The sequence below is a fragment of the Strix aluco genome, chromosome 5 (genome assembly GCF_031877795.1).
Source record: "Strix aluco isolate bStrAlu1 chromosome 5, bStrAlu1.hap1, whole genome shotgun sequence".
Classification (NCBI taxonomy): domain Eukaryota; kingdom Metazoa; phylum Chordata; class Aves; order Strigiformes; family Strigidae; genus Strix; species Strix aluco.
In genome coordinates, this window is record NC_133935.1 from 61,436,257 (window position 1) to 61,460,203 (window position 23,947).

The following is a 23,947-nucleotide window of genomic DNA, read 5'->3' on the forward strand; positions in this document are numbered from 1 at the left end:
AATCCCACTGTGCACAAAAACATACGAAGCACGATACTGTTACAAAAAATTCATACAAAAAGCCTGTAGAGGCACTCCAAAGGCAAAATGAAAACCTGTAAAATCCAAGCAAGCTTCGCCAATCTAATTCAATAGGTGACTTAGCAACTTTGCACAGGTCTTGGAGGAATGCTCCAGAATGTGGGCTCTTCTGGTGAGGGCAGCTTCCCCTCCATGTGTCCCACATGTCTCCCTGTGCTCTTTGCAATCACAGCAGGAATGCTGGGGATTTGGGAAACTGGTACAATCAAGAGCAGCCCTGAGGCTACTGTGTTGAAACTGGAAAGTAGATCACCGTACAGCTGGTCTAGGACCAAGCAGCACTGACATGGCTCACAGCCACCACTGCAAACTGTTCCTGAATTGTACTTTTGCCCTTCAGGTACCAGAAGAGGATTTGAGCCATTAGCTCCTATTCTGAGATAATCAAGCTGGTTAATAGATAAACTTCGCAGTCTCAAACATCAGAACTCTTAAAGATATTGTTTTACAATTAAAGAGACATTTGAAAGCAACAGTTTCTACACAAACTACATGCATGATCCCCTTTCCCTTAGACATTAAAAATGTTATTTTAAAGTACTTTTGCATATCCTTTAAAGCTATCAAAACTATCTGTTAATAATATTAAATACTATCCATAGAGCTAAACTGCAATAAATACAACTATTCCTAATATGGTAAGATCCCTCTGCTTTAAGCAGCCTTCTTTGCATCTTTACAGTAGTGTAAATCCCAGTGTTTGTCTAATAGCAAGTGTATTAGATCTGGTTAAATGCCACAAGTAAGGCTTCAGTGGAAAAGACAGCATAATCTCACAGTGCCTAAAGATAACAGTTTATACAAGCGGGGTATCATTTTGCCCTTGAGTAAATCATTACATCCTTCCAATGTTTGACATATGTATACATGCATAGTTATGTCTGGGGAGTGTTGCAGAATACCCCCTTTTAAACTTAAATTAAAATAGGAGTTACAAAAAAAAAAGCTACAACCACATCATTTCTCCTTTGGGAGAGTCTGTCCATTGTGCCATGTGTGCTAATGTGTAGATCCTGCACCAGCATTTCCTCCGTTTCCTTTCAACTCCCATCTAACTTGAATATGAACATGCTAGCAGGGCTGGATGGATATATTATCCAATATATGGCATCAGTTATGTGTATATGTATATGGAATCAGTTCTGATGGATTTTGAACTGAAAGTTCCTCAGAAAAATTGGCAGCTGTGCACTGTCAATCTGGTAGATGGCAGGCACTGAATACTGTCCACTGTGGGTCATGGACTTCAACAGACCATATTCTGATGGAGTACAGTAGAAAAGAATGATTTCCTTCTCAGCTTAACCCACCTAAAAGTGGAGATCCAGTCTGAATTAATGATGCAATCTCCTGAAGAAATCACTGCAGAGAGACAGGCAGTTGCAGAGGCAGATTCAGATCACGCTAAAACAGGTATCTGAGATAGATGAGAGGAACTGATCCCTGGAGGTACCTATATGCCATTACTGCACACAGAGACAGCTGAAATGATTAGTCAGGACCAAGCATCTATCTTCCAGATGGTCTAACGTGGGTGAGATGAAGCCAACCCTCGCCTTCCAATTCAGATGTTGAAATGATTAAAAGACAAACACTTCAGTGCAACAAACAGAGAGGTACCTCAAATGGCATCTTTAGCTCCTTCTCCTAACTCTGTAGGGTGCTGATGAACTGCATGATGGAATGATCGTGAATGTTGTGCAGGGAAATGCCAAGGACTAACCCACAGGAAACCCCAGGCACAGGCTGTGTCTGAACAGGCTCTTCTCTGATCTCTTGGGGGAATAGGTGCCAAGCTAGGAAGAAATTAGAGGATAGGAGGCAGCAATCACTCAGCCTGGTAAGATAAATATTTGGTCTGGAGGGAGCTCTATTCTAAGCATTCCTCAACCTAAATAGTTTCCAATCCACCTCCTGACTGTGGGTAGTAGCTCTAATGATACAATTATGGTGGGGTTATTTTCCAGCTCCATTCTTAAGATGGACCACTGTGCAGATAGGAATGCAAGATGTGAAGGGGTAAAAAGAGCCTAAATAAGAGGAGTGCTGACTTAACCATGCTTAAGTCTCAGTCCCGTTGGTTAAGATCCAATCCCATCCCTGCTCCCAGGAGTCCTCATGCATTTCCTGTTTAAGTCACTGGATGAAATACAGAACTGGGAGCTTGGGTCAGAACTGGTAGTCCTGGTGTCTAAGATCAGAAACACAACAAAAGCCCTCTCAGACCATCTTTACACAGCTGGGAGGTATCAAAGAAACCAATTCTACAACAATTATCACAGACTTGGTAAAAATTCAAATAGAATTGATATAAATATTTTTTCTTGTCATTCTTTTGTGTTAAGGACTCATTTTGGGTCCAGTAGCTGGGTTAACGATAACTCTAATAATGACAAGTTTATGAAACAGGTATATCAGGTACTTCCTGACCCTGTCAGACATGTATGTTTTTTGCATACAATTCCCTTCAATAATCTGGGAAGCACCCAGATTACTGGGTAGGAAATCTTTCCTGGCTGCATTTGCCTGAGTCTTCTCCCACCCCACCACTTTTCATCCCATCTTTCCTCCAGGCCTGGCCCTGGAAGCACACAGCACTGTAACATCTGTTTCCACAGAGAGAGCCAATAACGCCGCTGACGTAAGAGCCATGATGGTCTTCTCATCCTGTGCCATGGCCTTGTATGCATGGCAAAGCAGAAATTTTCAAAAAGACTTTTTTGGATAACAGAGGAACCAGAAAAGGATTTTGCTTGAAACAATGTCCTGGAACCTTTCAGAAAATAACTCACTCCAGAAGCACATTATACATGACAGTCTGTCAGATAAGTAAAATGATCCAGAAGATACTAATATAACAAAAGACAATGGAATAAAACCAGAATCCCAAGAAAATCAACAACTGGAGCTTAGAACGCAAGCCCTCTGGTGCCTTTGAACATCTCATACAACCCCTATTTGGCAGTGAGAGGAGTTCAAGCAGCAACCCTAAGCGTCTTCACCAGATTCCCCAAGAGAGCACTGTGGAGCACTAATGACAGTAAGATGGTGCTTTCAGTGACACACTGTGAAGCTTGTGCTTTAGGGTGTTTGTCTTAATGCCCGTAACTTTACATTAAGGGACTTAAAACAGACAAGGTCTTCAGGGCAAGATGGTATCTGGATGTGTGTTTTATCACACCCATTGGTCTAAGGCCTTAAAGATGATATAAGTTTTTAAAAACTACTGCACCATAAATCATCTTTACCATTTTCTTCCCACTGTGATCCTCACCTCCCCCTTGTAACAGATTATTATCAGTCTGTTATAAAGTAGCTGACCATTTCAAGCATTTGTCTTCCTCTGTTGATGAATTGCAGAGCTTGTCCCCAGAACAGGGCCCCACTGTGGACAGCTCACCCAAACATGACCCGTTTGAACCCATCTTACTAAATATTACAGATCCAGCCGAAAAACCAGCTCAGATGGAATTATATTCTCAAGACCTAAATACTACTCATTTTACTCCTTGCCAGCAGAACCAACAGAGACTTGCTCTGATTTTGTAGCCCTTTGAAAAGCTAATCTGTGGAGTAAGCTCAGGTGACAACAATATTTCTTTCAGACCTCATATCACCTCAGTCAAAATAAGAAGTACATTTTGGTCCGAAGGATAGAGAAGGTTTCCAGGCACAGGGAGGAAACAACTGAATTGGAATAGTGGGCTTTCAAGTCACATTGTGCTTGAGCAGGATTATAATGCTCTCAGGGCTCTGTCCCGAATCCCTTCTTCAAACACTTCAGCATAATCAGCTTTTTAGGCCTTTCAGCTCCATGCCAAATGGCAATAATGCCAAGGCTGTCCACATGAGCTGAATCACCTCCAATTGAGACATAATGGTATTGTCATCACACCACTCCAATAACACTGTGCAGAAGTAAGGAAATCAGGTTTCTTTATCCTGCACTGGAAGAGAGTCTATCATCATTCTCCTGTTACAAGCAGGATTACCAAAGCCACAAGGTGAAAAAAAAAAAAGGGGGAAATAAGCTTTTCATGTTGCCAAAGACCAACACCCCTGTCACAGGAGATCCTGATGTTTCTGAGTATAGCAGTATTACCAGAAGATTACTATGTGGCATTACAACACTCTGGAACCTACTGTTCTTGCTGGGTGGGTGCACAGGGAGTGGACAGAGGCTTTATCCTGAAGACCTCACTACAGAGATAACCTAGAAATCTCTGTGATTGCTTCCTGAGATGCAGTAATTGATTATGTTGACACTTCCAGTCCTTCAAGGGCAATGTTAAACAGTTCAATGGACACCATGGTGGTGTAAACTGAGCTGGTAGACTTTTCCCCAGAGTATTCACAGGTAGCTAAGAGGTGAAGAGATTTCTCAGCTATAACTGGGAAAAATCCTGGTCTTAAAACTCCACTGCCAGCTCACTCAGTGAGCTCATCTTGTTTAGGAGGCAACTAAAAAATCAGTGACTTCTGGTGCTGCCTACTGAGACTGGTGACCAGCATCCTGCACTCCTCTGCTAGGCTGTTCTCCACTGATAGCTTGTACTTGCAGGCCATAGATAGCAATACTTCACGTAGCTAATTACCAGCTCTAACTTGGCAATCAGCTCCTGAAACAGAGTAAAGATCAGCAGCCTGAACCTTGTTTCAGCTGTCACTGGGAACTTAGCCATGAATATTTCAGCTGCCAACAGTCATGAATGATTCCATATGTACAGTAAATTTAGGGTGTCAAAGGCTCTGTCACACTCTAAAACAAGTGTATTACTGGCATTAGAGTCAAGAATGGACCACCTGGGCCATCATCAATAATACCATGGCTACTCTGATAATTACCATGGGCATTGACAATTAATTGTGAGATGACAGCCCTGTTCCATGGCGTGTGTTGGAGAGGTTTGGACTACAAAGCTCCATCTTTGCATATTGGGCAAGCACGAGGAGAATATTTGGCTGTGACTATGAGGACAGACAGGCTTTCTGTAGCTTGCTAGTATGGATGAAAAGCTGACATGTAAACAGGCATGTTCTGACCAAGCCTGAATTAGAGATCAGCCTCATAAATTACAGGATTACACACACATATAGAAATCAATACAGTCAATCTTTTATTTAAATATCTGTAAACTGATCAGCATAGTTGTGCAGGCTACAGCTGTTTTTTAAGAAAAACAAAGTCTCTGCAAAAATACCAATTCATTAGAAACTCAACTTTTCATAGGAATATACCACTTATGACAAATTCCTTGCCATAAAAAGTTTGGGTGGCTTTTTTTTTTTTCAAATCTAGAATGAAATTCCTTTTCAAAATGAGGAAAAATGTAGAACTTCCTCAATACTGTAGCGGTATTAGCCTTTTTGGGATATGTTGGCAGCTGAGGATCAAGTCCCCCTTCTGCACAAATCATGGGTCTTCAGCATTAGACTGTGCTGGGATGGTTTATTTTACTTACACAAAATAGCTTTCAAGAGATTTGGGTTTGTTTTGACACAGAATAAGAACATTTTTTAAATGTGGAAGAGTTCTGCAGAATGAAAGAACAACTTTCAGTCAGCTCTACTCCTGCAATTCAGGTCAACAACTTGTTCACCAGAACACTGCCACAACAATAAAAAATACTGGCAAATAAAAAGATGTAAAAGTGACCCACTCTGAAGAGTTTCTGACAATTTGAGCTGAATCTCAGTACAATGTCTTTATCACAATACCATCTTTCCTTTCTGAAGCTGTCACTGTCACTATAGTAACTGCCATATTAAAAAAAAAAAAATCCCCTGCTAATCTTGAAATATGAACATATACCTAAAATAGCCATGCTTACTGTACCAGTAATATCAGCCAAGGATTTTGCAGTGCTTTCAGAGATCATAAACATGAAAGTTAAAATGAAGAAGCATTTTGTATCTGATAGAATAAGTCTGCTAGTTGTCATACATGGAGTTACGTGGCTTCATCTCCTTAATGAATTAAGATGTTGCTACAAAAAAAATAACAGAAAAGAGAGAAAAGATAGAAATTACTTTAGAAGGGAGACATGGCTGGATTGTGAAAGACAAGGTAGAAATTCTTTTCCGCTTTACAGCTGTTACAAGAGCAAGTGGTAGTCATGATAACGTGCAATCTCTTTTCATATTGCTGGAAGATAATATAACTGCATTGCCATGAGCAGACACAACTCACCATGTCTTGCTTGCCATTGTTCTCCATGCTGAATTGCTCCTGGATTCTGAAAATCACTGGGAAGTACTGTGAAAAATTGCATGTCACGTAGAGACAGCCAAGGGATAAGGCAGATCCCTACTGTACAATATATAAGGATCAGCATAAATTAGGGCTAGCACATGATCTGTCCTTCTGTGTGCAAAGAAGGATTTTCTCCCAAAGTAATTAGGCTTTATGTGCAAAAAGCTTTTTTTACATTACTGATTTATAGATGTCTGATCAGATGCTAATCGCTTTATCGTCTTACTTAACCTAAATTTTGTTGCTGTTTTCTAGGATTTTTGGTGTGGTAGCGGACACAGATAACAGTCAACAGATAAATGTATCCCAAATCCATAATTTTTGTTTCTTCCTTTAACTGTTTCATTACAAGTTGTGATATAATAATTATGGTGAGATATCCTTCTTCAGAATACAAACACTTAAAAATGGTTAAAAGTATCAAGCTCTGTTTTAAATGTCACTGAACTTCCTTTTGTTGACTTATATGCCTATAAAAAGTATCCTGCAGGCAGTGCTGGACATGAAATAACATTTTTTAGCAATATAAAAAGATATATGCAGACACAGAACCAACTTTCCACATTGTTCCTCCAACTTATTCTAAACTACAAGCATGCACTATGGGGGCAAGGAGACAGGCTGAGATCCAGTCTATAAGAATGAAGTGGAAGTTGCTTATTATCTACCCAGTCACTGGCTTCTCTACTAAGAGGGTCAAACAAAAGGAAACACCTGTGATGGCTTTACAGTCAAAATAAATGGGTCAAAATGGAAATGGATTGAAATCACTTAGCTGAATTCAGAAAATATTTATTACATGACAGTGGCCTTCAGACTGTACTGAAAACTAGCTAGAGTGAGCAGCTTACTCTTTGGATCACACCTGGATACACAGAGCCACACTGCAGACTTTCTGTGCAGCTAGGAGTCCTTGCAGCATGGTGTACAAATCTTTCTGTTGCCTTGGCCTGAGCTGTTTGGTGCTTCCCTCCTGCTGAGTTACAGAAAGTCCTGTTTCTTATTCTGGTTTATGAAGCAAACAGTGGGAACACGTGAGTTGCCTGTCAGATCATATGTGGCATCATGCATGCCTGTCTTTGCTATGAAGTGGTTGGTTTACTAGTCCAAGTGAATTCCCAGTCCAAGTTTTAGCCCAACCTCCAGCTGTGTCAGTTGGAAGGTCCACTGGAATGTCAAGCAACAAGTTTTGTGTGTTGATAGAAGAGCCATGAGCAAGAGTCCTACCTGTACTGCAATGTCCTTAGGCCCCTCCTATTTTCTGTACATGATCTGTCCCATTGCCTGCACTTACCTGTGGTCCAGGCTGAGTCTGCTTGCACAGAGGTCAGCTGCAGAACTTCTATTGACCTAAATGACAATGGGAACAAAGATTTTAGCAAGTGCCATAAGAAGAACAAACTCTGCATCCTAAACACAGTGGGCTGCTGAAAAAGAGGAGAAATGAAAATATGAAGTGATCTTGGAAGCCAAACAGAAATTCAGTGTATTTGCGGAATTCATTCTCATTTTCAGGTCTCTGCTCAGAGTATCACTAACGAAATAAAACTAACAAAAAAAAAAAAATAGCCTTATGCTTCTGTCACAGGCAATGAAATCTACAAACCTTGAGAAACAGAAAGAAGATTTTGCAGGATTATGAGACCAAGAGGAGGAGAGAAGCTTCCAAAGACTGGTGCATTTTTTCAAGAACAGAGGGCCTTGTCCATCTGTTTCAAGACCAAAATAAAATCTGTCCCTTCACCAAAAAGCGTTCCAAAAATGTACTCCCTTTCTTTACTGAACAATTTATTGCACACCTTAACACCAGCACATACACTTAATTAAAACTACTAAAATGTCAGAAAACTATCAAGAAGCTGGGAGATACTGGCCTGTGTCCCAATTAGTTCTTTTATTAGATACTCCTGTAGAATAATTTTTAATGAACTGGGGATGGATTTGATCAGGAACTGATTTAAAAGAGCAGGTTATAAACAGTATATTGTTGCAGGGTAGGAGATCAGGTTATGCCCCAATAGAATTAGCTGTGTTATACTAAGATACTCTTATAACCTCATTCGTGTTAGAAATAATTTTGTTTCTTACGTGGAAGTTTTAAATAGTTGTTTTTCCTATGTATTTGCCTTAGACTGACAGAAGGATGCATTTTTAAGGATTTTAGGTTTATTATATACTTTGAAGTTTGCAAGGGATGGAATAATTATATGGAACAAAAACTGAAAACTTTACAGATATGGGCGTTACGAAGAAAGCCTCCAAAAATTTGGACTTAGTGGGAAAATTTCCTCAGCTTTAAAAAAAAAAAAAAATTAATTCACTCAATATCTGTTGCATTCCCTTGCTAGGACAGCATGGCTTGTCAGAGGCTCAGTTCTGTAAGATGTTGATAATGTGGAGGGGTTGATAAGCACCCTCGGCCCTGCAGGGTTTGGTGGGAGGGGAGGGTGTTCCTGACTTCACTGGAGCACTTCTCCACTTCAGGAGAGGCATTTTCACTTCTGCTTACTTTATTTTTTACCAAAACATATCCTAAACTCCAGGTGTCAGACTGACATATGTCAGCATAATAGGCCACGTACAGCTTTCTCTTATTTTATATCGAGACCTTACCTCAAAAGAACTGAGAACGCACTTAAAATTAGATACAAGTTTAATTGTTTTTCTGTCTCAGGGGCCCAGTTATCTTTGTTTTTTCTAAAAAATTTTTTTTTTCTTTAACTGTGAACCAAGTTCCATAAATCCAGCCTATGATCTGAAGTCTTATTAGGTTTTTCTCACTTAAAGAAGGAAACTAATGATTCTGTGGCTGAGTTTCTAATTACCCATCACATTAATGATCCATGGGCCAAGACATTACCCTCCCTGCCCCAGAGGTATTCTGGTTCTCCAGTGTTTACAAGTATGAAAAGAGAACAGGTCTACTGAGAAAAAATGTTCCATTTTTTCTGCATTAGCCATTTTAGTGACCACTTTAAATAAGATTACCACATTTAAACTGGGTAAACACTGTACTCATTCTGTCAAACTTCAGTGATCCACCATTCTTTGAAATTAGCTTTGAAACCTCTTTTGGTTTATTTTAAAACTTTTCATTTCCAGAATATTCCTTGGAGATTTGCCATTTCTTTGACAGCTTGAAGAGAGATCCATCAAGCAGTGCTTCTGGTAATGCATATTGAGAACAAATCCATATGAATCCTGCCTTTCCTCCATGTTTGAGATAGAGTTTAACTTATTATTTAATATTATTACAGAAAAGGTCTGCTTTTCACTTGACTTAGATGATTTAATAATTTAATGTTGTGGTAAGGAAGAGGGTTTATTTGTAGGAAATAGATCCAAATCTTTAAAAAAACAGTAGGTCAACTGAAATACCTCCTTTGCTTCTTGAAATCATAATCATTCTATTTTTGGAAGACCATGTCAGTAATAAAGTCTAATTTGAGGGCAAATACATTCAAATTTATTTTGTCCTCCTTTTGGTGTAAGATTTATAAGGCTTTGGCAGAGTTATGCATCTGAGTCAGCCTCAGCATAAATGGGTATTGTTCTGCCCACGTAATGCAGCCTAGTAGTTCCCAGTTTTATAAAGCCCCAAAGGAATAATCAAATCACGCTCTTATAATGCCATGTGCAGATTTCAAACTAATCCTTATCTTCTCCCTGAGTGAAATGGGATAAAATACCTGTTTTACTGAACTCAGTCTAATAGATTCACTTTACTGAGGGAAACTAATGCTAATATTCATTTCCATGGAAACGGAGCTTGCAGAGGCATATTACGTGCTGTGTTTTGGGTTAAGTGGAGCAGAGTTTAGGTCCCACTTTCCACACAATCTAAACTGATTACGTACTGCAAATATGCAGTGACAATCTCCACATTATGACAGTTGTCTTCCTTTGGGGACTTGGTACCCCCCCATAAGAAGCACTCCCACTGACTCACACCTCTGCGCTTCTTACAGGCTCTGCCCCACCCATGCTTGCTGCAGAGTGTCAGCTGCCAGCTTCTGCTTGTCTTTTTATCAATGAATTTATTTTTAGTGGGTTTGAAATGAAGGGATGCTGAACTGTGTGCTGCCCTTTATGTACTGCCTCTGCACTGGCTGGGTAACAGGGAGAGGGAGGACGCAAAGGCATGGTAGTGTTTCAACGGTTTTAGCTGCAACTCTGCACTGCAAGCTGGACCACAGAGTGCAGACCAGCTTAGCTATACATGTCACATTTCGGCACAATAGTTTTTGTGAGCAAAGAATGCCTGTCCCCTGCATTTGATGCAGCTTATATTTTGCAAGTACTCTAATCTCATCTGAATTCCAAAGTTTCTCCAGGTGCAAAGAGCCTGAATATGTGCAACCAGTACTGTAGGCAGCTGCTTAGGAAACTCCTATTTGTTGCCATAATGGTTACTTTGAAAGAAGAGAAAAATATTCGAATTCTGGTACCTTAGTGTGTTTAAGTTAGCCAACAAGGACCTTCTGAAAATCCTGTTATTCTTCAAATAGAAAGCAGATTACATTCTTTCCCTTTGAAAAAAAGCAGGGTATCTTTCCCGAGTTTCTTTCTCTTTTGTCTGTCTGATTTAATTTAGTCTAATTCCTCAGGCTTTGCTGTTCATTTCTCATCCTATTTGAGTGCATTATTAGTGAGTTCACTTTTCATTTATTATTATTTATTTGCATTCATTATCTTAATGCATAAGGACCAACATTCCTTTGTCCGAAGAGCTGTATAAACTACCAAACAAAGCAAAACAAAAAAAGCATGTGATAGAAATAGAAGACTAGAGACAGCAGACTAATCCAGACAGGCAGAGAAATCCTAGGAAACACTGCAACTGTATTTGTCAGCATGACAGGCAGGGGTCTTAGAGCACCATCAGCCTAAATATTTAAGTTCTTGTTAAACAGGATCGCAAAGGAGGCTTTGACAGACAATGCTGCAGGAAAGACTTATGTGACAGATTAACATCGACAAATTTTTGAAATGGATTTACATTTGCAAAGGACCAGCATCACACCTATACACAATCTCTATCTCAAATGAGCTCTTTAAGTAAAGTGGGTGTGGGAAAACGAGGAGGGCTGGACTACAGATAACATGATTAGATGCTGGAGTAGGATCTTTGCTTCTTGGTGGTAACAAACTATATAATGTACATATGCATGATTGCATACATGTACAAAGAACATTGCATACATATACATATGCAGACAAATATAGTCCAGGGAATATGTTATTACCTAGAATAATGTGGATGGTTCAGCTCTTCATCTTTCTTCACTACTCAATAATATAAGAAATCAAGATTCATATGAAAATGCCATCAGCATTGTTCTCCCAAACTGCATTACTCTTGACAAAGGCAAATATTTGTAGTCTGAAAGCAAGCATGGTCTGTTTTTTCCCTGCAGTAATTTGTTGCAGGGGAGAGCTTATTTCAGAGCTCTCAGGCACTCAGTGCTGCAGAATACTAAGCATGGCTTCCCCCATGCACTGTTTCCACGGGGTATCTCAGAGAGGGAAGGGGCGTGACCCAAGAAATATGTTTACAGGTGTCAAGGACAATTTATTATGTCTTTACAATCAAACCTAAGGAAAAATATTTCAAAAATACCCAGCATGAGAAACTGCACTGTAGTTAGTCTGTTGGCTTAATGTATCAGAAAAATATATGCATCTCAAGCTGATGCTGCCATGATCTCTCCTTCTGTGGCACATCATTTATTCCAGTAGTGTATAAGCTGCATTCATTAATACAATAGTCTCCCAGGTTCATCATAAATGAGTGTTACAGGTATGAACCTAGGGCCATGTTTGAATTTAAATCTGGATTGTCAGTATACTATTCTACCTTTCAAAAAATAGCACTTGACATGGGCATTTTTCAGATTGCCAGGCTGACACAAATGCATATAGGCTATACAAGTTTGAATTTTCCTTAGGGTTATGTTTTAATCAACATGCATTTATTATTTCTGATCCTTATCACATCCAACTGTATAATGAATTTGTATTTATAATATTTCTTACTTGTGTTGCAAGGTGGACCCAGCTCCTGAGGGGAGCTTCTGTAGTAGTAGGCAACATACTAAACCTGAGTTAAAATATGGAGGCTGCTTCAAATAATTGTACAAGATTTTAACTTTCTTCCTGAAGAAAATTGTATTATATCCTGCTAACACTGATGACTTGCATCTGTGTCCCATGAAGCCACCTATAACAACTATTTAGCTACAAGATTCAAGAAGAATCTCTGATAGACTTTTAACCAGTCACTGTTAATAGGATTTTTGCTACACATTGTTTTGTGCAGGGAAAAGTTCATTTCATATTGCATACAAGCAGTCTGGGTGATTGCTGCATCTACAAAAGCTGCCAAAGCAAGAACTGGTGCACTCAACCCCTAGGACTTGCCTGCACTGACAAATCTATCAGCAGGAATTCAAGTTCTGCTGGTGCTACCCTTCTCTCACAGCATGCTATGTCAAGGAAAGACTGTAAAGAGGAGCAAACCAAAGACTGATTTAGTCAGGGATATGGTGCAGAGGTGGGACCACTGCTTTGAGAAGTCCCAGCACCTCCATGGGCCCCAGCCCTTCTCCCAGCCCTGGTTGAAGGCCTCCTCCCTGCCAGGCACGGGAGTCTGAGGAGAGAGGCATGAGGCCAGCAAACAGCACGTCCCTTGGTGCATCCAGCCTGGTGGCTTGGTGCACGTGTCCATGCAGAGGACTCACTGCACCTGTGCTGGGGTGCTGGACCCACTGCACCATGATGAGGAGTGCTCTGTGCATGCACAAACCTCCTCTGTTCTCTTCTTCGCCTGCCTAATCCTTCCGTTCTTCTCACAACCTTGTACTTTCCTGTCACTTCACAGCTACACCTCTTGTTTTCCTCCCATGCCCTTTTTCACCCAGTACACCACTTTTTTCTTTCCATTTACTTGTTACTCTGCTGTGCAATCCACTTGAAAGTTCTTAAAGAGAACTAAATGACATTCAAGCATTACCTCATTGATTTTCACATTATATCCTTTCTCTACATCTATTTCACTTTTAAGACTCTTCAAGACAGATCCTATGTATTCTTCTGCATCCAAATAGGCTCCCAAGTTAGTCCTTAGGTACAGCTGCACCAAACGTAACTAATAAATAAATAACAGTCTTTGTGAAAGACTGCAAAAAGCTAAGGCTCTAGTTTATGTACAAAGATATTCCACTGATCATTATCAGACTATATGTATGTCATTCTAGAAATCTTCTCAGCTCTGTGAAAGGCTTTGGCTGACCACTGCTCCTTGGAGTTTCCCAAGCTCCATCTTTGGATATCTAACACAACTGCTTGTTCTGGCTTTGAAGTACTCTAATGTTATAAATACTTCTTAGACTCTCGAACAAATTACATCCATGATGATGATAAATGATGGTTTGCAAAGTTCTCAAGAGATTTAAATGATTACTTTGTTGTTGTTTTATCCTATTTCCTACTTCATTATGCAAAAGATTGTTTTTTTAAACAGAGCTAAATAGAAAGCACCAATGTGTTTGAGAAGAGCTGGCAAATGATAATTGAGAACTAATGTTTTCACATAATTTGAATCTCATATAGTAAAGGGTATGCCTGATTATTTAGGATACAGAAAAGTGATTCTAATGTTCCAAAACAGTCAGAAGTACTATTTACCCTGTTTTTAATGCAAGGAAAAATTATGGGCCATAGAATAAAAGAAATATGCTGGTAAAGGAAAAGGATGTAGTTAATATGGTATTCTCAAAATCTTATGTCTTTGCTGGATGAATTTCACGTTTGTACTGACATACTGGAACCTCCATCACACATGCCAAAAGTCAAAGAACTTGAACTTGACACTGATCTCAAACCAGACGGGTCTTCCAGTCTCCGGGTAAGGGCTGGAAACTAGCTGCCACTTTCAGCTGGTGATGACTGCACACTCTGAAACAGAGATGCAAACTAAATCATATGAGTGCTAATAACTTTCCAGAGTCTTTCTTTTCTTTGCCCACATACCCAGAAAGACAGGCAATTTTCTTCAAAATTCACCAAGGAATGAGTTTCAGAGCACCTTAGCCCACTACAGCACACGACCTCTGCTACCAGACAGCCTGGAGACACGCACATAACTGCAGCATTAGTGAGGCTATGGTGAAAGAGGTAGTGTTGAACTCTTACTCCTCTCACCCTTACCATAAGAAAGGGGGTGATTATGAGAAAAATGAAAGATTTTTTCAAATATTTTCTCCAGAAAACAGTCTGCATGCTCTCCATAGACCAGTGGGAAGACATTTTATCTTTCATAAATTAGGAACCTTGGAGACCTTAAAGTCTCTAAGGGAAGCTCTGGTCTCTAGAGCAGCTAGGGCTTGAATTTCAAGCTGTGAATGCTCTTATGATAGAGACTTCTCCTTACTGCTTTTGCTACTCTCAACCAGTTGTTGTGTAGTAAGCCCAAAGCCTGTTCTCAAAACACAGTGCCTGTAAGAAGTTATATTTAAGCATGATTTGCTGCATGCAATGAAGTTTACCTCATTATCTTTACTATGACTAAACTGAAACTTTCTCAAAACATCCTTTCTTTTTTCTCTTCAGCATTCCTACTTTCTCCTTAGTCTATTCCATTAAGTTCAGTTCTCAAAAAGGAAGAAGAAATATCCTCCAGAATTACTTGCAAACCAAACATTTATTGCATGTAAACTACGGTAATGTGTAGAGATCCCAACTAAATATGTAATTACTCAGTGTTGAAAAATTTAGCCAGCCTGTAGTGTGAACCTGTCCCTGCCCAAAGCAGTGTACAGTCCATATTAGTAAAATCATTTGTGTCTTACATTTAAAGATTTTCTCTAAATGTGATTTGACAAAGGAGAGAGGGGAAATGACCACTGCGAAATGATAAGTTGTAACAGAAAAAGAACAAAGAATAGACCTTATTTATTCTGGCTTAAGTCATTAGGAAACTGCTGGAGTTTAAAGAACATCATTGAATAAGTGCTGGGCCACAATACAGCACTGTATTGAAACTAAACATGCTTTTTAGGCCTCCTAATCTAACTTTTTTGGAGAGTGAAAAACACATTTCTAGTGACTCATATACTTCCTCCTCTTCACACTGATTAAGGGGATACACAGGACTAGGAAAATGGTTAGGCTCTATTTCACAGAAAGATTTGAATTCCATTAGCTGTATCTGGGTGAAGCGTTTATACCCAGTATCAGCGTGCTTATATAAGTAGAGCATATTCTGAAACAGGAAGAGAATAGACTTTATTCCTAAAAACATCTTCATACCAATATTCTTGTGTTTAAACCAGGAATTTTAAAGAGGTAATTATTTCAGTATACAAAAAAATCTGAAATACAAAGGCATTGTTTGTCTAAAGACTGGTTTGTAAAAGGTTCAGACAAAACTTTGAGACATGTATAATTGAGACAGCAACAGAAAAGGTCTTTAGTTCCTCGGTCTCCTATGGAAAATATGCCATTGGAAGTATATTTGTTCCATCCTGCCCTTTCCACTAAACTGAAATTAATTGTATCTTGAGCCTTAATCTTCCTTCAGAGATAATAACATGGGACTAAATTCTGCTCTCAGCTATAGCAGTATTAATCGGAAGTAAGGCCTTTGAAGTGGGATTCATTTTTATGCAACATACTTTTCAATACATCGGTTTGCAGGTTTTATTTGGGAATCCCACTTTCATCAGCTTAAAGCATCACGCTAACAATTAAAATAGTAAGTAATATGGCAGTGCAACAACATACTGCTCTCTGAGGATCTGACTGCTGCTCGAAAAGGTGAATGAATCACAGAATCACAGAATCACAGAATCAGCTAGGTTGGAAAGGACCTTGAAGATCATCTAGTCCAACCATTAACCTAACACTGCCAGTTCCCATCTACACCATATCTCTCACCGCTATGTCGACCCTACCCTTAAACACCTCCAGGGATGGGGACTCTACCACCTCCCTGGGCAGCCCGTTCCAATGCCTAACAACCCGTTCTGTAAAGAAATATTTCCTGACATCTAGTCTAAACCTTCCCTGGCGCAACTTGAGGCCATTCCCTCTTGTCCTATCGCTTATTACTTGGTTAAAGAGGCTCATCCCCAGCTCTCTGCAACCTCCTTTCAGGTAGTTGTAGAGGGCAATGAGGTCTCCCCTCAGCCTCCTCTTCTCCAGACTAAACAACCCCAGTTCCCTCAGCCGCTCCTCATAAGACCTGTGCTCCAGACCCTTCACCAGCTTCGTTGCCCTTCTCTGGACACGCTCGAGTAATTCAATGTCCTTTTTGTAGTGAGGGGCCCAACACTGAACACAGGAATCGAGGTGTGGCCTCACCAGTGCCGAGTACAGGGGTAAGATCACTTCCCTGTCCCTGCTGGCCACGCTATTTCTGGTACAGGCCAGGATGCCATTGGTCTTCTTGGCCACCTGGGCACACTGCTGGCTCATGTTCAGCCAGCTGTCAATCAACACCCCCAGGTCCCTCTCTGACTGGCAGCTCTCCAGCCACTCCTCCCCAAGCCTGTAGCGCTGCTGGGGGTTGTTGTGGCCGAAGTGCAGCACCCGGCATTTGGCCTTATTGAAACTCCTACAGTTGGCCTTAGCCCATCGCTCCAGCCTGTCCAGATCTCTCTGCAGAGCCTCCCTGCCCTCGAGCCGATCAACACTCCCACCCAACTTGGTGTCATCTGCAAACTTACTGAGGGTGCACTCGATCCCTTCGTCTAGATCATCAGTAAAGATGTTAAACAGGAGTGGCCCCAAAACCGAGCCCTGGGGGACACCACTTGTGACCGGCCTCCAACTGGATTTAACTCCATTCACCACAACTCTTTGGGCCCGGCCATCCAGGCAGTTTTTTACCCAGCAAAGCGTGCGATCATTTAAGCCTCGAGCAGCCAGTTTTGCCAGGAGAATGCTGTGGGAAACGGTGTCAAAGGCCTTACTAAAGTCAAGGTAAACTACATCCACAGCCTTTCCCTCATCCAATAAGCAGGTCACTCTGTCGTAGAAGGAGATCAGGTTTGTCAAGCAGGACCTGCCTTTCATAAACCCATGCTGACTGGGCCTGATCCCCTGGTTGTCCTGCATGTGTTGTATGATGGTACTCAGGATGAGCTGCTCCATCAGCTTCCTGGGTACTGAAGTCAAGCTGACAGGCCTGTAATTTCCTGGATCATCCTTCCGACCCTTCTTATAGATGGGCGTCACACTGGCCAATTTCCAATGTGTCGGGACCTCCCCGGTCAGCCAGGACTGCTGGTAAATGATGGAAAGCGGCTTGGCGAGCACCCCAGCCAGCTCCTTCAGCACCCTGGGGTGTATCCCATCCGGTCCCATAGACTTGTGTGTGTCTGTGTGATGCAGCAGGTCACTGACTCTCTCCTGGATTGCGGGGGGGTCGTTCTCCCATTCTCTGTCTTGTGGCTGAGGGGGCTGGATTCCCTCAATACAACTAGTCTTGTTATTAAAGACTGAGGCAAAGAAGGCATTAAGTACCTCAGCCTTCTCCTCATCACTTGCTACCAAGTTTCCTTCAGCATCTAGCAGGGGATGGAGACTCTCCCTGGTCTTTCTTTTGCTATTGACATACTTATAGAAACATTTCTTTTTGTCCTTGATTGCTGAAGCCAGATTAATTTCCAGCTGGGCTTTGGACCTCCTGATTTCTGCCCTGCATAGCCTCACAGCCTCTTTGTAATCACTGTGAGTGGCAAGCCCCTTCCTCCAAAGGCTGTAAACTCTCCTTTTCTCCTTGAGTTGCAGCCAAAGCTCCCTGTTCAGCCAGGGCGTCTTCTCTGCCGCCTGCTCCTCTTAGAGCACCTGGGGACTGCCTGCTCCTGAGCCATAAACACTTCCTTCTTAAGGAGCGCCCAGCCTTCCTGGACCCCTATACCCTTCAGGACCATCTCCCAAGGGATCCTGTCAAGCAGGTGCCTAAACAAGACAAAGTCAGCCCTTTGGAAGTCCAGGATGTCAGTCCTGCTTAGCCCTTTCCTGGTCTCTCTAAGAATAGAGAACTCTATTATTTCATGATCGCTCTGCCCTAGTCATCCTCCAACCGCCACATCATCCACCAGTCCTTCTCTGTTCACAAGGAGGAGATCTAGCAGGACACCTTCTCTGGTTGGTTCTCAATGATTGTCAACTCATAGGAGATTGCAATGCACAAGACTGATATAAATCAGTGCAAGGCTGGGCAGTGCTGCCACCCGTGCCAGCATTCATCCTTCCAAAATCAGCTGCCCTAATCACACGCTGCACCAGGAGCCATGGATTTTTGGTTTCGCTCCCGGTTTTTGTGGCTGATCTGAGAGGACATGCTGCCAAGTGAAGTGGCTTATCATTATCACTGGGGGAGTTCAAACATTGACTGATAAAAGCCTACAGGGATTAATGTAGTGCAAGATCCTGCTTGAAGGAGCTGGTATGGGTAACTTAACGTATTTTTTGTCTCCTCCTGCCTCCCACCCCAATCTTTCATGTATTTGCTTCTTTAATTTGCTTATCAACCTGTGATTTTTTTGCTTTTACCCTTCACTTTTTTCTTCTGTTCTAGCATTTGAGTTCTGAAGCAAACACTAATTAATAAAAATTTGCTAAAAAATCTCATCACTGCAGATAACATCTGTTTCTTCAACTCTTAAGATAACCTTCACACTTTTGGACATGCTTAGTCTGTGCTGTGGATTTTGAAAGCAGCTGCAGTCTCAGGCAAGTCATCTGCTGCTGCTGCCTGCCCTCCAAAATGTCTTCAAGCTGTGGTCAGGAACTGTTTGCTGGACATCATGTACACAAACATTTGGGGTTTCTCCTTGTGGAGGAAGCTATCTTGAAGAGAAGGGGTATGGTTACAGTGCTGCTCTCCAGCTGCCAACTGGGACATGCCAGGCCTTGAATCAGCCCCTGAAACCCCAAGCATGTAACCAAGATGCCTAAGGTAGGAACATCCTCACTCCATGTTTCCTCTTAGCTGTCACAGAGGTGCCTCCTGTCCTTCACTGCACATACAGAGAAGGCAGGGAGGTAAGCCTCCCAGCTGAGGCACCTCCGTTGAATGCTTTAAATTAGCTTTTGTGAGATCCCTGCAAGCATGGGAGCATTTTCTCTGCTGCTGTGCACACCCAGTCCCCTCCAGGCTCTGGCACAGACAGAACAGCCTGCTGTCAAGCCTGTGGTGGCAGCTTCATGTAGCTCTGAGGCTGTCCTGGTGACCACAGAGCCTACAGCCACAGCTTCAGCCTGCACCCTGTATTTGAAAGCAGACAGAATTGCTTTTTGCTGAACATGTGTCTCTGATCTGGAAACCTGCTGCCCCATGTGCAGGAGTGGGTAATGTTAGTGCTGGGGGAAAGGCTGGTGTACACAGGCAAGGGGAATGGTGGCACAGCTCCAAAAAGTGATCAAGATCTTGGTATCTGCAGAGTGGTTGGGTAGTTGGGAGACTGGAGACCTGTGGAGCAAGTTGTGCTTAGAGTCACAGAATAATTTAGGTTAGAAGGGACCTCAGAGGTTACCTAGTCTGAACTCCTCAAAGCAGGGCCAGCCTCAAGTTATAGCAGTTACTTAGGGCCTTCCCCACCTGAGTGCTGAAAATCTCCAAGGGTGGAAATTCACTGTTTCTCAAAGCAACATGACCCAGTGCTTACCGATTCTCAGTCTGAAGATGTTTTTCCATACAGATAGTCAGAATAGCCCATCCTCCAACATGTGACTGTGGCTTCCCTTCCTTTGCTGTGTATCTCTGAGGAAAGCTTGGCTTTGTCTTCTCTATAACCTCATTTTATTGAAAACAGCAGTAAGATCCCTCCTTAACCTTCTCCTCTCCAGGTCGAGCAAGCCCACATCCCTCAACCTCTCCCCACACATCATGTGCTCTAGCCACTGAACTCACTCCAGCTTGTGGACAGCTGTCCTGTATGTGGGCGACTAAAACTGGACACAGTACTCTGAGTAATGAATAGAGGGGAATGATCAGTTTTATCTGTCTATAACTATTCTCAAAGCCACTTACTTGTCAACTACTGTACAAATATATTCAGCTTATTTATAAGCAAGGTTGTCCTGGATTTTATGTCAGTATTCTTGAAAGTCCCAGCAGAATCTGGGGTTTGGGAGGCTTGCATGCCTAGGTGAGGGAGGTAGATCTGATAATAGGTTTCACAGAACAGTCCTTTATCCTGCTTGTGATTCCAGAAGGATGTTGCTAGAGCTGCAAAGAGTTCTGTTCATTTCCAGGGTCATTTCACAATTCCCAGGCTCACATTTTCTAGCCCTTCTGTAGCACAGTTCCCTTTTCTATCAACTAGGCTTTCTCAACAGTTCATATCCACTTTGCTGACAGTTAGTCTTTCAGCCCATGTGCCTTGTTCCATTTTGAGCTCATTTCAGCATAAAAGACTTAAAAAAATAAATTTAGTGTTGGCTATCTGAAGGTCCAACTGTTAGTTAAAACCCCATGTGGCTGCAGCTAAAAGTGCTCTTTCAGAAGACGCCACTTAGAATCTCCCCACATGAAGTATCTCCAGAGGACTAGAGAGAGGTGAGATGAGTAGTTGAATGACTGCAGTGTGCATTGAAAGGTACAGACTGCCAGCGCAAAGCAGGAGATGTCAAAGAGGCTCAGGAATGACATGTCGACTGATGTTGAGGACCTCTGCATACAGGTCAGGCAAATAGCTGGCATGATGGCAAGGGAGGAAGAGGGTGGCCATGGAGAGAGAGGACAAAGGTGAACCTCCATTGACTGAGACAGGCAGGACAACTTGTTGAGATGGCTGCTGGTGAGGATTGCAGCCAGCACAGCTTCTGGATAGACAAGCTTCACCCTGTTTCTTATGTGCAACCCCCAGATCCAGGGGCAGCGGTTGTACAGTTTGTGCTTTGCATCAAGACATGTTGTTTTTGCACAGTTCTTGACTCTGTATCTTTTGGTAAAAGCAAACTTTTCAAGTCTTTATTTGCCTGCTCAGCTGGGAGGACTGCAGAGGTCTCTGCCCTCCAGCAAGCTTTGGCAGTGGTTTCACAATGGAGAGTATTCAGCAGCCATACCAGCTCCAGGCACCCTTGTCCTGCCTGCTGCTCCATTCCTCCCATGGTGTGCTGCCTCCCCGTCGCACTCAGACAACAGCTTGCACTAAGGACAATGAGCTTTAAAAACATCCCCAAATGATTCCAAACTTGCTGTATCTTGAAACCACAGATCCGCTCCCCTACTCAGGGAAGAAACCACCAGTTTGTCCCCCCTCCTGCCACTGTGAAAGTCTCTTTCAAAACCTGGGTGGTTTTTACTATCACGCTGTGGTGTGAATGTGAAACCTTCCTGCATAATAATCTGGCAAGTTTCTTAAAAGTGATTTGTCAGTCCATCTGAGTGAACACAGCTGTGATGGCTGTGTCATTGCTTGCTGATTAGATGTACTCAACCTTAGTGGCTGATAGCCACATTGATATGGAAGGAGAGGATATCAGAGGCTTTGCACCTCCCATTTTGTACTTTAAATGATCCTCTGAAAGGATTTCATGTGTATTGGGGGTCCAGACTTGGTATTAAGCACTAAACACCTCCTTGTCTGTCACTTGTCTCCTCTCCTAGTCTTAGATAGGTGGACATGTACTAGCAGATAGAGACAGGAATATGGCAATTGCCCTCAGATGCCTCCTTTGCCCCAGGACTTCTGCTATGTCAATATCAATAAATGAGGTAGACCCAGAAACTTGGCTGTGTTGTTAATTCTTTAGAGCAGTTCCTTGCACAGGTTGGCCTGAGTAAACTACAACTCACAAATTATTCAAGGATTTCAAAGTTCTCCCAGATATGGGTCAGGAACTACCACGAGTCAGGGACTATCTGCAATAGACAGTATGCATATTGCCACCCTGTTCTGGCGAGGAAGAGAATTCAGTAATATGGATGTAGGCTCTTCTGTGCCATTTGGTCTCAGAGAAAGGCCCTGAGGATCTTTAAAATAATTGCAGTCTCTGTTTCTGGCACTGGGATTTGATCCTGTTAGTCCCTTTTACAGTTTGCCCTTCCCAATTCCTTCTGCCCCCAGTTTTGCTTCTGATGTTGTCTTGGTATTCATGCATTCCTTACTGTCACCAATATTAGGGCTGCCTGCTTCTATTTTTTTTTAAGAGTTTCACAGCTGTAGACATCTTTCTAAAAATATCAGATGCTTAAATTAAGAAACTGTATTAGACTCATAACTTTTCTATTTAAGAAGGAAGAAGGAGACAGGAAAAAAACAAAAAGAAGAAAAACAGGAAAAAAAGAGCAAACAATCAAACAAAAAGAAACCTAGACCTAAATGTTCCCTTCCAGCAAACAAGCAAACTTTGAAAATACAAAACAAATGGAACCTAAAGACTCAGAAATCTAGAGGTATGCAAAAAGTGTTCCATAAAAATTGATTATTTAACCCAAATTTTAGAAGACATTACATTCTGATTTTAGCAACATGGCTGAAGGAACACTTCTGATCCAGAAAACTCTCACCTGAACAGAGGTTTTGCTCTTTTCTCAGTTTTACCAGTTCTATACTGAGGCAAACAAGTTTCATCCAGGGGAATGAAGGAAAACCTGATCCGTGCTAGCGTCACTGGAATGAGAATGAAGTCCAAATTGAGGCCCTGTATTTCAGTGAAAGTGACGGGTATGTATATCTTTTCTTCCAGGAAAGAATATAAACAAATAAACAATGTTTGGGACAAATGAAAAGTTGACATCTCAATGCCAGCTGACCACAGAAGTTAACAGTCCAGAGATTTGCTTGTCTTCCAGAAATAACAGAGAAACAGATTCTTTTTGACAGCTACAAAGTGAAGTGATTGCACATGGCAAACATTTAAGCTTTGAAAGTTTAATCTTCACTTGGAAATCTTTTCTGGCTGTTGTCTGTGCTCAAATAAACATTTCCAAGGAATACATCATCTTCTTCTGTGTCTCAGGCTGGAGACTGAAACCCTGAGTTTGCCTATGCTCCCAGGAACAAGCCTATGGATGCTACCTGCACTGTAAACATGTTGGTGATGTATTCTAATCCAGTTGCTGGAAGCCAGGTGTACTTTATTGTTCCTTTTCACAGTAATGCTTTTTATCAGCTCTAGTGAAAATTTGTTCTCCAGTTACTCCGTGGTTTTATATGGCTAGAGTCACTTGGGATCATTTGCTTACCTGACTGATATACATATATATTAGTAAATAAGAATTATAAGAAAACCTATTTGATGATTTCCCACGGGAGATTTCAATAGAACCAGGACTTCACTCTTCAAAGTGACTTGTAGAGAAAGTGTTTGTTCTATGAAATGTTTGTTGTTCTGGTTAAAATTTTAGATGAGGACATTGCTTTAAGAATGTCTACAGAACTAGTGTCTACTTTATTCTGTTGTTGTTGCTGAGAAAAAATCTCAGATTTTTACAAAAGAATAATGCCTTCTCATGCCATATTTCTGCTTGAAAGAAGCATCTGCAGAGATAAAAAAATACTCTTGACACTCATTAAATTCTTTATAAGCTTTGGTAGATAATCTTTTATACATTAAACATAACCTGAAGTTTGCAGAAATCCAATAATCAAGTAT